The 10,082-nt window shown below is 41.8% G+C and overlaps 1 long non-coding RNA gene across 1 annotated transcript; it reads left to right on the top strand.

Annotated features, from left to right (window-relative positions):
* The first annotated feature begins 64 nt into the window (after positions 1-64).
* Positions 65-1,930, top strand: LOC308477575. Its single transcript, XR_013986644.1, has 2 exons — positions 65-121; positions 1,561-1,930. It is a non-coding gene; the product is annotated as an uncharacterized lncRNA (long non-coding RNA).
* The last annotated feature ends 8,152 nt before the right edge of the window (positions 1,931-10,082 follow it).

Here is a 10,082-nt window from a genome sequence, read left to right as displayed (position 1 = left end):
GAATAGGGATCACCTAGCAACTCACCTAGCATCATTAACAAACCACAGCTCCCAGGATTCTTTGGGAAAGGCCATTACTGCTTAAAGTGGTATGATGCTGCCTCAAAAGTACAGTGCAGAGGTGACCTGAGATATTCTCTCAGATTTTTTTTTTCAGGTTCTGTCTGTACAGTGGTCCCTCGGGTTAAGAACTTAATTCGTTCCGGAGGTCGGTTCTTAACCTGAAACTGTTCTTAAGCTGAGGTACCACTTTAGCTAATGGGGCCTCCCGCTGGCACCATGCCGCCAGAGCACAATTTCTGTTCTCATCCTGAAGCAAAGTTCTTAACCCAAGGAACTATTTCTGGGTTAGCGGAGTCTGTAACCTGAAGTATCTGTAACCTGAGGTACCACTGTAAATGGTTGGAAATGTTCCCTCACACTTGGAGAATATTTGGCAAAATGCCCCTCAGCTTCTCCACCCATTAGTAGGATGGGGAAGTTTTGAGCACAACTGTGCATCTAGCCCAATATATTTTAAAACGATGGAAGGAAGCAATGGACTTTCCCTCCTCCTCTTCTTCTTCTTCTTCTTCTTCTTCTTCTTCTTCTTCTTCTTCTTCGTCTTCTTTTTCTTCTTCTTCTTCTTCTTCTTCTTCTTCTTCTTCTTCTTCTTCTTGTCCCCCTTTCTTTGCCTATTAGTTCATACTGGTGAATGAAGGAAGTAACTATATACTATAGTCCCATTCAGTCAAGGTCCCTTTAAAAAAGTATATTAAATTTTCTGATAATTTTCTTTTTCAACACCCTTCTCTACACAGCTGAAGAATTCTGCTCCTACCCCAAGAACATTTGCTAAAATGGCTACCTCTATTTTGCCTCCTGCAAACAAGGAGAATAATTTTAGGAGGCCATCATGTCTGCATAATGCACTTTTACAGCTATGCAGCAACACAGCAGGGTCCCTAAGGTGCGGGGGGGGGGGGGAGAACCACACAGAATAAATATACTCTGGGCACTAAATACACTCTGAATTTGTGACACTTGTTCAGCCATGATTGCTGTTTTACATGCTTACAAAAGCAATAGACACACACTTGTTTAAACAGAAAATCTGTATAAATAAACTACCAGCAACAACAATATCTTTTTACATTTCCTTAGACGATTTGAAAGCGGGCACTTTGCAGCCAGCTGCTCAAGCAATTTCATTAGTCCAATGTATCATGCCAAAGCTTCTGAAAGGGCACATCCTGGAAAGAGGCAGATCCTTCCCACTGGTGCAAGCCTGAGAGCACATTAATGCATTATGTCATTTGCAATTGGATTTTGCACTTAAGGCTGATGAAGAAAGCTCCTCCAGACCTATAGGACTTAAGTCATTAAGTAGAACTTCTAGGTGTGCGAATGAAATAAAAGAAACCCTGATGCATTTTGGCATGGAATATTAAAGCCTATCAGAGCGGTTTCTTTGAGGGCTGTGCAACTGGAACATTACCTGATTAAAAGCAGGTTGAACCACCTGCCGCCATTTCCTTTCCTTTCCTTGTTTAAGGTTTTTTCTTCCTCTTTGTCCATCAGGAAAATCAAAGACACAAAGCAAAGGGGGGGAGGATAGGAGGAGGAGGACTACAGCATGAAATAGCTAGTGCTCAGCACTTGTGTTATCAACAGCCAGTGCAGAATCCCTGGTGTGGTCTGAAAGTGCATGATGTGCCAATCTTGTGGAAGCCGGACTGCATCAGCTCTGTGTCCAGATGGGAGGCTGTACCATGTGAAAACCTGTCCTCCAGTTTCTCAAACATTTTGATCACCTATGAAGAAGGCTTCCACTTTTCCGACAACTTCTCAAGGTGCTTCAGGATTGCTTCCAGTGGATGCAGGACTGAGCTTAATTGCAACATATCCATGGATAGTTTCTTCCCAATAAATATTCCTTCAGGACTCTGCAGCCTCCCTAGCTGCCTGTGCTTCCTGATCGCAGAAATCCCCAAGAGAGGAGTTAAAGCCACAATGCCACTGGGTTTTAAGTGAAGTGTTAGAAGACAGGCGATTGGGCTACTGAGCACATTAGATGCATGCTGGGGTTTTTTCTTTTTTAGGGAACTCCTGTTTATGTTTTTAAAAACCAATTTCTGCACTGATTTTCTTAAAAATGCAAAGACTTCACATTTAAAAGAGCAACAGTGGTCAGACACATGATAGGCAGCATACTTGCCTCCTACACTTACAGCACAGCCCAAATCAGGATTTCCATAAGTGCGACACCCAGGAAGGCTGCAGAGCAAAGGCACTCACAAGCATCCCATGGCCACCTTGAAAATAAGGTAAAAACACACACAAAAGCCCTGTACCAATGATAATTCCTCCAAAATTTCACTCCCCTTTGATAATGATCAAATACAGGCTTTTCTCATTAATTGATGGAGAGCAGCTGGAAAAGAATGCAGGCATTTTCCACACAGCACCTCTGGAAACTCAATGCACAGCCAGACCCAGTGGCAGCACCTGGTACTATCAGGCAGTTACAAAGGGCCGAATGCCCCAGCATGACCCACAATGGCTGATACCTTTTTTGGGCCACAGTCCCTCCTGATTCTTCTGGGTAGTTAAAATGACAAATGGCTCGTGGCTGCCTGCTTCAGATCACAGCAGTGCCATTGCCCGCCACTGATGGTAAGCTAGCCCAGGGGGCCCACTGATCCCAAGGAGCATTTTGCCAGAAGCACCTCACTTTGTAATAACTGGAGAGTTGGGCCACATTGGAGATCAAAGTGAGTCTGAGATACAGTGGTACCTCAGGTTAAGTACTTAATTCGTTCTGGAGGTCCGTTCTTAACCTGAAACTGTTCTTAACCTGAAGCACCACTTTAGCTAATGGGGCCTCCAGCTGCTGCCGCGCCACCAGAGCCCAATTTCTGTTCTTATCCTGAAGCAAAGTTCTTAACCTAAAGCACTATTTCTGGGTTAGCAGAGTGTGTAACCTGAAGTGTATGTAACCTGAAGCGTATGTAACCTGAGGTACCACTGCAGTTGAACACATGGATGGTAAGAGTAATAATATGCTACTGCTAAAAAAATATTTAAAGTAAGTCAATATATCTGTGTGACCATATTGCTTCAGCTGAAAGAGAAGTAAATCCATGACTCAAATAAGATGGGAATTGGGGACTTCCCATTCACAGTCTTCTGGTTTCTTTAAAGAAACATTGGGCTGTGGCCCAAATTGGTAGGCCTACTGGTAGGCCCAAATTGGTAGGCCAAATTGGTAGGGCCAGATGAACTGCATCCAAGAGTATTAAAAGAACTGGCAGATGTGATCTCAGAACAACTGGCAGTCATCTTTGAGAATTCCTGGAGAACAGGAGAAGTCCCGGCAGACTGGAGGAGGGCAAATGTTGTCCCTATTTTCAAAAAGGGGAAAAGAGAGGACCCAAATAATTACCGCCCAGTCAGTCTGACATCAATACCAGGGAAGATTCTGGAGCAGATCATTAAGCAAACAGTCTGTGAGCACCTAGAAAGGAATGCTGTGCTCACCAATAGTCAGCATGGATTTCTGAAAAATAAGTCATGTCAGACTAACCTGATCTCGTTTTTCGACAGAATTACAAGCCTGGTAGATGAAGGGAACGCAGTGGATGTAGCCTACCTTGATTTCAGCAAGGCATTTGACAAGGTGCCCCATGATATTCTTGTAAAGAAGCTGGTAAAATGCGGTCTTGACTATGCTACCACTCAGTGGATTTGTAACTGGCTGACTGACCGAACCCAAAGGGTGCTCATCAATGGTTCCTCTTCATCCTGGAGAAGAGTGACAAGTGGGGTACCACAGGGTTCTGTCTTGGGCCCGGTCTTATTCAACATCTTTATCAACGACTTGGATGATGGACTCAAGGGCATCCTGATCAAATTTGCAGATGACACCAAATTGGGAGGGGTGGCTAACACCCCAGAGGACAGGATCACACTTCAAAATGACCTTGGCAGATTAGAGAACTGGGCAAAAACAAACAAGATGAATTTTAACAGGGAGAAATGTAAAGTATTGCACTTGGGCAAAAAAAATGAGAGGCACAAATACAAGATGGGGGACACCTGGCTTGAGAGCAGTAGATGTGAAAAGGATCTAGGAGTCTTGGTTGACCACAAACTTGACATGAGCCAACAGTGTGACGCGGCAGCTAAAAAAGCCAATGCAATTCTGGGCTGCATCAATAGGAGTATAGCATCTAGATCAAGGGAAGTAATAGTGCCACTGTATTCTGCTCTGGTCAGACCTCACCTGGAGTACTGTGTCCAGTTCTGGGCACCACAGTTCAAGAAGGACACTGACAAACTGGAACGTGTCCAGAGGAGGGCAACCAAAATGGTCAAAGGCCTGGAAACGATGCCTTATGAGGAACGGCTAAGGGAGTTGGGCATGTTTAGCCTGGAGAAGAGGAGGTTAAGGGGTGATATGATAGCCATGTTCAAATATATAAAAGGATGTCACATAGAGGAGGGAGAAAGGTTGTTTTCTGCTGCTCCAGAGAAGCGGACATGGAGCAATGGATCCAAACTACAAGAAAGAAGATTCCACCTAAACATTAGGAAGAACTTCCTGACAGTAAGAGCTGTTCGACAGTGGAATTTGCTGCCAAGGAGTGTGGTGGAGTCTCCTTGTTTGGAGGTCTTTAAGCAGAGGCTTGACAACCATATGTCAGGAGTGCTCTGATGGTGTTTCCTGCTTGGCAGGGGGTTGGACTCGATGGCCCTTGTGGTCTCTTCCAACTCTATGATTCTATGATTCTATGATTCTATGTGAGCTCTCTGTTTCCTCCTGCCATAAAGTCTGGTATAAGTTGTCCCATCTATTATCCCCCAAACCCTCCACATCACATTCTATTCTACAGGTTCACCATCAGTAGTAGATTTCCTGGAGGGGAACAGGAAGCTGCAGTGGATGAGGTTGCTCAGGAAAAAATGTCAGCTCCAGCTTGCAAGCATGTATGTGCTTTCCACTAGGGCAAGGATACCATTGGATACAACCCATTGCCTTTTAGATTGGCTTTATTGCAGTTCTGATATGGCCATTGGTTGCAAACCACCAAGATGCCCTAATGGGCCTAATGTTGGCATGTAAATATTACATTTGTCCAGTGTCTCCAGGCAGGTCTGGGAATAAGATTCTTGCCTGAAACTCTGGAGGACTACAGCCAGTCAGAGGGGTCAGCAAACTTTTTCAGCAGGGGGTCAGTCCACTGTCCCTCAGACCTTATGGAGGGCCGGACTGTATTTTGAAGGGGGAAAATGAACAAATTCCTTTGCCCCATAAATAACCCAGAGATGCATTTTAAATAAAAGCACACATTCTACTCATGTAAAAACACGCTGATTCCTGGATCGTCCAAGGACCGGATTTAGAAGGCATTTGGGCAGGATCTGGCCCCCAGGCCATAGTTTGCCTACACATTGAGGAGTCAATACTGAACTAGACAGACCAATATAAGGCAGCTTCCTATGTCCCCACCTCCATTATTTTTACAAGGCATGGGTGCATCTTCAGAAGAACACACAGTGGAGGAACAACGAAATGTGGTGGCGATCAGAAGAATTTAAAAGGATGGCACCTTAAACGCTTCTAAAATGTGCACATTGCAAATCAGAATTTTAAGGCACATGATTATGCTTTCTTCAAAATATTCCTCCTGCAAATAGAATAGAACATGAGGCATCTTTTGTTTAAAACATACTTTTTTTATTTTTAGGGGGGACACTAGACTATTCCTACATGTCACTTTATGCAGAAACAATCTATTCTGATTTGAAGCATAATAGTATTACACTAAGCTCTGTCGGGTCACCTCGGATTAGGAAATGGTGCTTGCTTACTTCTGAATCAGCTTCGTCATCAATTCATCAGAGCATACAGGCAGAATTAATATTGTGAATCACTTTACTGGCCTTTCATATTCCAGTATGCTCCAGCAATGTCTCCCTAAGAAATTTATTTATGTATGCAACTACAGCTGCAAGAACATTATTTGCCCAAAAATGGAAAGAAGAAGATGTCACAATGAAAGAAGAATGAATACTGAAACTAACCGACTATGGAGAAATGGTGAAGCTTAACAGAAGAATAAGAAATCAAGACACTAAACTTTTTATAAAGGAGTTGAAATGGTTTGTTGAATATTTACAAATAAACTGTAAACAGATTAAGACATTGGCAGGATTGTTGTAAAAACTGCAGTTTCAAAAAAAATATGAAAACAAATGAAATAAGTTAAGATAATTTGGAGTATACAGAGAATGTGAAAATAAATATAAGGAACCGCAGAAAGATTCAAAATGTTAGAATTATTGTTGAACTGTTGTTGTAATGTATATAAATTAAAATTATAAATATATCTTTTAAAGGCAATGTCTCCCTAGCTTCAGTAGAAATGGCATGCAGGAAAAAGTTACAGGATTTGCAATAGAAAAGAAAACAATTACCTTGGGTATACTAGAGACATTTAGCATTGCCTGGTTATCCCATATAATACAGTTTGCTTTTGGGGCCCTTCTCAGTCTTGTGGAGAGCTTGGTTTGCTTACCAGCATGACTGGAAGTTCTTAAGGGCAAGATGGGTTAGCCCTTGTCAGAGTGAGGCAACCACCCCAATCAACAACAAAAAATGTTGCACCAGCCTGCATTCATGAATTGATGACAGTGCAACACTCTTTGCTGCACTCAGTTAATTTTTTTCAGCATTCCTTATTATCAGTAATATAGTTAAAAGTTTAAAACTAGACGCAGCAGAAAACTAGCTTATGAAATTTATCCAAGTAAAATCCAGACTAGGCTGTCTTGGGGAAAATAAACATTTAAACTTACAACAATGGGTTTTTTTAAAAATCCAATTTTCAGAGCATTGAGGAAGAAAATGAGATTAGTCACACCGATGAAAGTTCTTGTTGCTTTGACTGGAATTATTATTAACATGATGCCAATGTGTGTTAAGAGACATCATTAGCCTGAAAACACCATGCGCTGTGTTCCATATCATTGCACTGTATCAATCATATGCTTGCACAAAGGTTGGGGCAGATTCCTAGTTGGTGTAGAAGAATTCAGATCAACTAAGCTAGCCAAATTAATTCAGGGAAATTCAAACAATATACCACTTGTGCTAACCCCCAATTCTTCAATTAGGAACATGGCCAACTGGAACTTCTCCAGCACTAAACATCTGGCCCTAATGCCCACTGTCCCCCTTATTTTGAGACTGAGGTCACATCTTGACTAAACATGGAAGTAATTTACTGATGATTCCGTTTCCTCAGGAAACCTCGTGGAGAGGGAGACAAGAGATCTTAAAGACTTTTTAACATCAAATCATGCTTGTCCAGGTAGGCGCATTATGTGATTCATGAGAGCAGCAAAAAGCCAAATTGTACAACGTTGATGGGATAAAATCAGCCCAAATCATTATTGGCGGCAGCAGGTAGGCTAAGGGTTGGCATGACATTGGGGCCAAGATCAGCTCATTATTCCCCAAACCCCATGTTGATGGAATGGATCCACCAGATTTGGACCGCCCAAAACCTGTTCCATGTGAGTCAGCCAGGGTTGAACCGTGCCGTGGTGCAAGCCAGGCAAACAAGGTCTCACTGGGCAACCAGGGTGCAGATTCCAACAGGGAGATCTCCACCCTGCAGTTGCAGGTGCTGTGGTCAATCCTCCCCTCGGGCCTCTACTACATTGATCCTGCCCAAAGCTATTTCCGCCCTCAGCAAATCCGCTCCCTTTACCTGGGGGGCGGTGTTGCAGACTGGCATCCGGGACCCCCAGTGACCCAGATTGGGGGCAGAGGGATGCCGCCCATGTCACCAAGACTCCCAGCCGTGTCACGCCCCCAGCCAACCAATCTGGGGGACGTGACCTCAGTGTCAGGAGCTCGTCCTACATTCAAGTAGGACCCTGGCAGAGACACATGCCCGACTGGCGTGTTCTCTCCCTCGTGGTCGATCGTTCGGGAGCTTCAAAAGCTTTCTTCAGCCCAAACATCACAGTGACCGATGCCAACAGACACCAGCACACTTAGGGATCTGCAGAGTGTTCACAGCTTGCGTGACAGACCTCAGCAACTCAGCATTTTGGCTAATCTACTTTATTTACATATAAACACACAAGGAGCACTGCAACATGGCTCCCTCTCTCTCTAGCATCAGACAGCAAAGAGTAAGGACAAAGGACAATAGTCCCACTTCACGGAACACAGTAATACAAACATCCTGTCTCCGTCACTTCCCACTTTGTGGAGTCAAAACATATACCATCATGTGATAGACAACAATCCCATGACTGCAATCACGGAGCATGCAAACTTTATTCTACCTAACAAAGAAAGACCATAATTTCAAAAAGAGAAAGGGGTGGGGAACCAGCCAAGTGCCGATGAAGTTGAGAGAAAAAATTCATTTCCGGCCCTGTCAACCATTGGCCCAAAATTGCACATAGAATTCATAAAATTTCATTACAGTAGAATCAAAAACACTGAAGCTAGAAGCAGGAGAAATTCAGCCGGGTCTTCCATTGAAAGCAATGTGAATCATATAGGATTTCTCTTTTCTTCTTCTTTTTAAGAAAAAATATTTTATTGATTTTTAAAAGAAAAATTGTGATGATGGATTGACATTACAAAATGTTTAAAACAAATGCAGTCTTTCAATAACATGGATTGTTCTATCCAACAACAATAAAAATTAAATACGAACACTAAATAAATCAATAAATCTCAGTGTGTATTCAGATTCCAACCCTTTTCCATTGCCCTATCTATCTGTAATTTGGAGTGATGAATGCCATGAGGGGCTGCAAATGTCATGCCATTTGGATCAAACAAGCAGAAGTCATAATCCGGGTCTTCTGTGGAAAACAGAGGAACAAATGCAATTTTCAGCAAACTGAAAACGAAACAAATGAATACTTAAAAAGAAAACAAATAAAAATGAATTCGTTTTCCCCCTTTGCACGCCTTTAAGCATATTGACTATGGTAAGCCGCATAATTTTGTTTACAAGTATCCATCACATCATCATATCAGGTTTAAGGCTGCAACAACTTTAACAAAATCATGTAGCTTTCCAAGGCCAATATGACTTAAATGGTTTTTATCCTAAGCTGTGTAGTTTTATTGTTTGTTTATTTTACAATATTGGGATTTTTATTCCTCTATAAACTGCCTTGGGAATGCCAATTAGCCATCGAAAGGAAGCATACACATTTTGCATTTTTGCAGAAACAGAAATGTGAGGAAATAAGCATAATAGACAGACAAAAAATAACAAAGAACACACACACAAAAAAAAACCCCAATAAAATCAATACAAGTGTGCTCACAATGGACATGAAGAATTGCTGGGAATGACACAATTTTGACACTAATGGAAATGAATCTCAGATGAAGTGAGCACTTTTGGCTCAGCCTTATCATGGCCACAACAGAATCATTGCAGATCCTTATTTTATTTTTTATTTTTTGAATTCTCTATTGGAAATTTTATTTACAACATAACATAAACCCCCCAATACAGAAATCCACCTTAATTAAATGTGAACATAACATACAATGAGCATAACATACAACAATACAAACAACCAAATAAAAGACTTCCTTTATCCTGTACCTGGCCTCCTTATTTACTTCTTATAAGCTGTTCCCTTTACGAATAATTATTAAGATTTTTCTAATTATAACTTAATTATCCACAAAGTCTCCTGCAGACATTAATCGAAACAAGTCCAGGTATGTATTTTAGGGCACTGTTTTCTCTGCATTTTCCCTATGCTTTTTGAAAGTCTTGTCTACTGTGATCTCTAATTGCCTCTGTTACTCTAGCCTGTTCAATATACTCTAACAGTTTGTCTTGCCATTCCTTTTTTGTTGGCACAGTTTCTTTTTTCCATTTTTTAGCAGTTAGGATCCTTGCCGCTCCTGTGGCATAGAGGAATATTTTCTGATCTTCTCTTGCTATACCTGTGTCCGTTATCCCTAGTAGAAAAGCTTCTATATTTTTCATAAAGTTATACTTAAACATTTTTTTAAGCTCGTCATATACTATGTTCCAGAAGCT

This window comes from Podarcis pityusensis, assembly GCF_964106645.2.
Source record: "Podarcis pityusensis genome assembly, chromosome: 5".
Taxonomy (NCBI): domain Eukaryota; kingdom Metazoa; phylum Chordata; class Lepidosauria; order Squamata; family Lacertidae; genus Podarcis; species Podarcis pityusensis.
The sequence above is the reverse complement of the archived record's forward strand: the minus strand, read 5'-3'. Positions and strand labels throughout refer to the sequence as shown.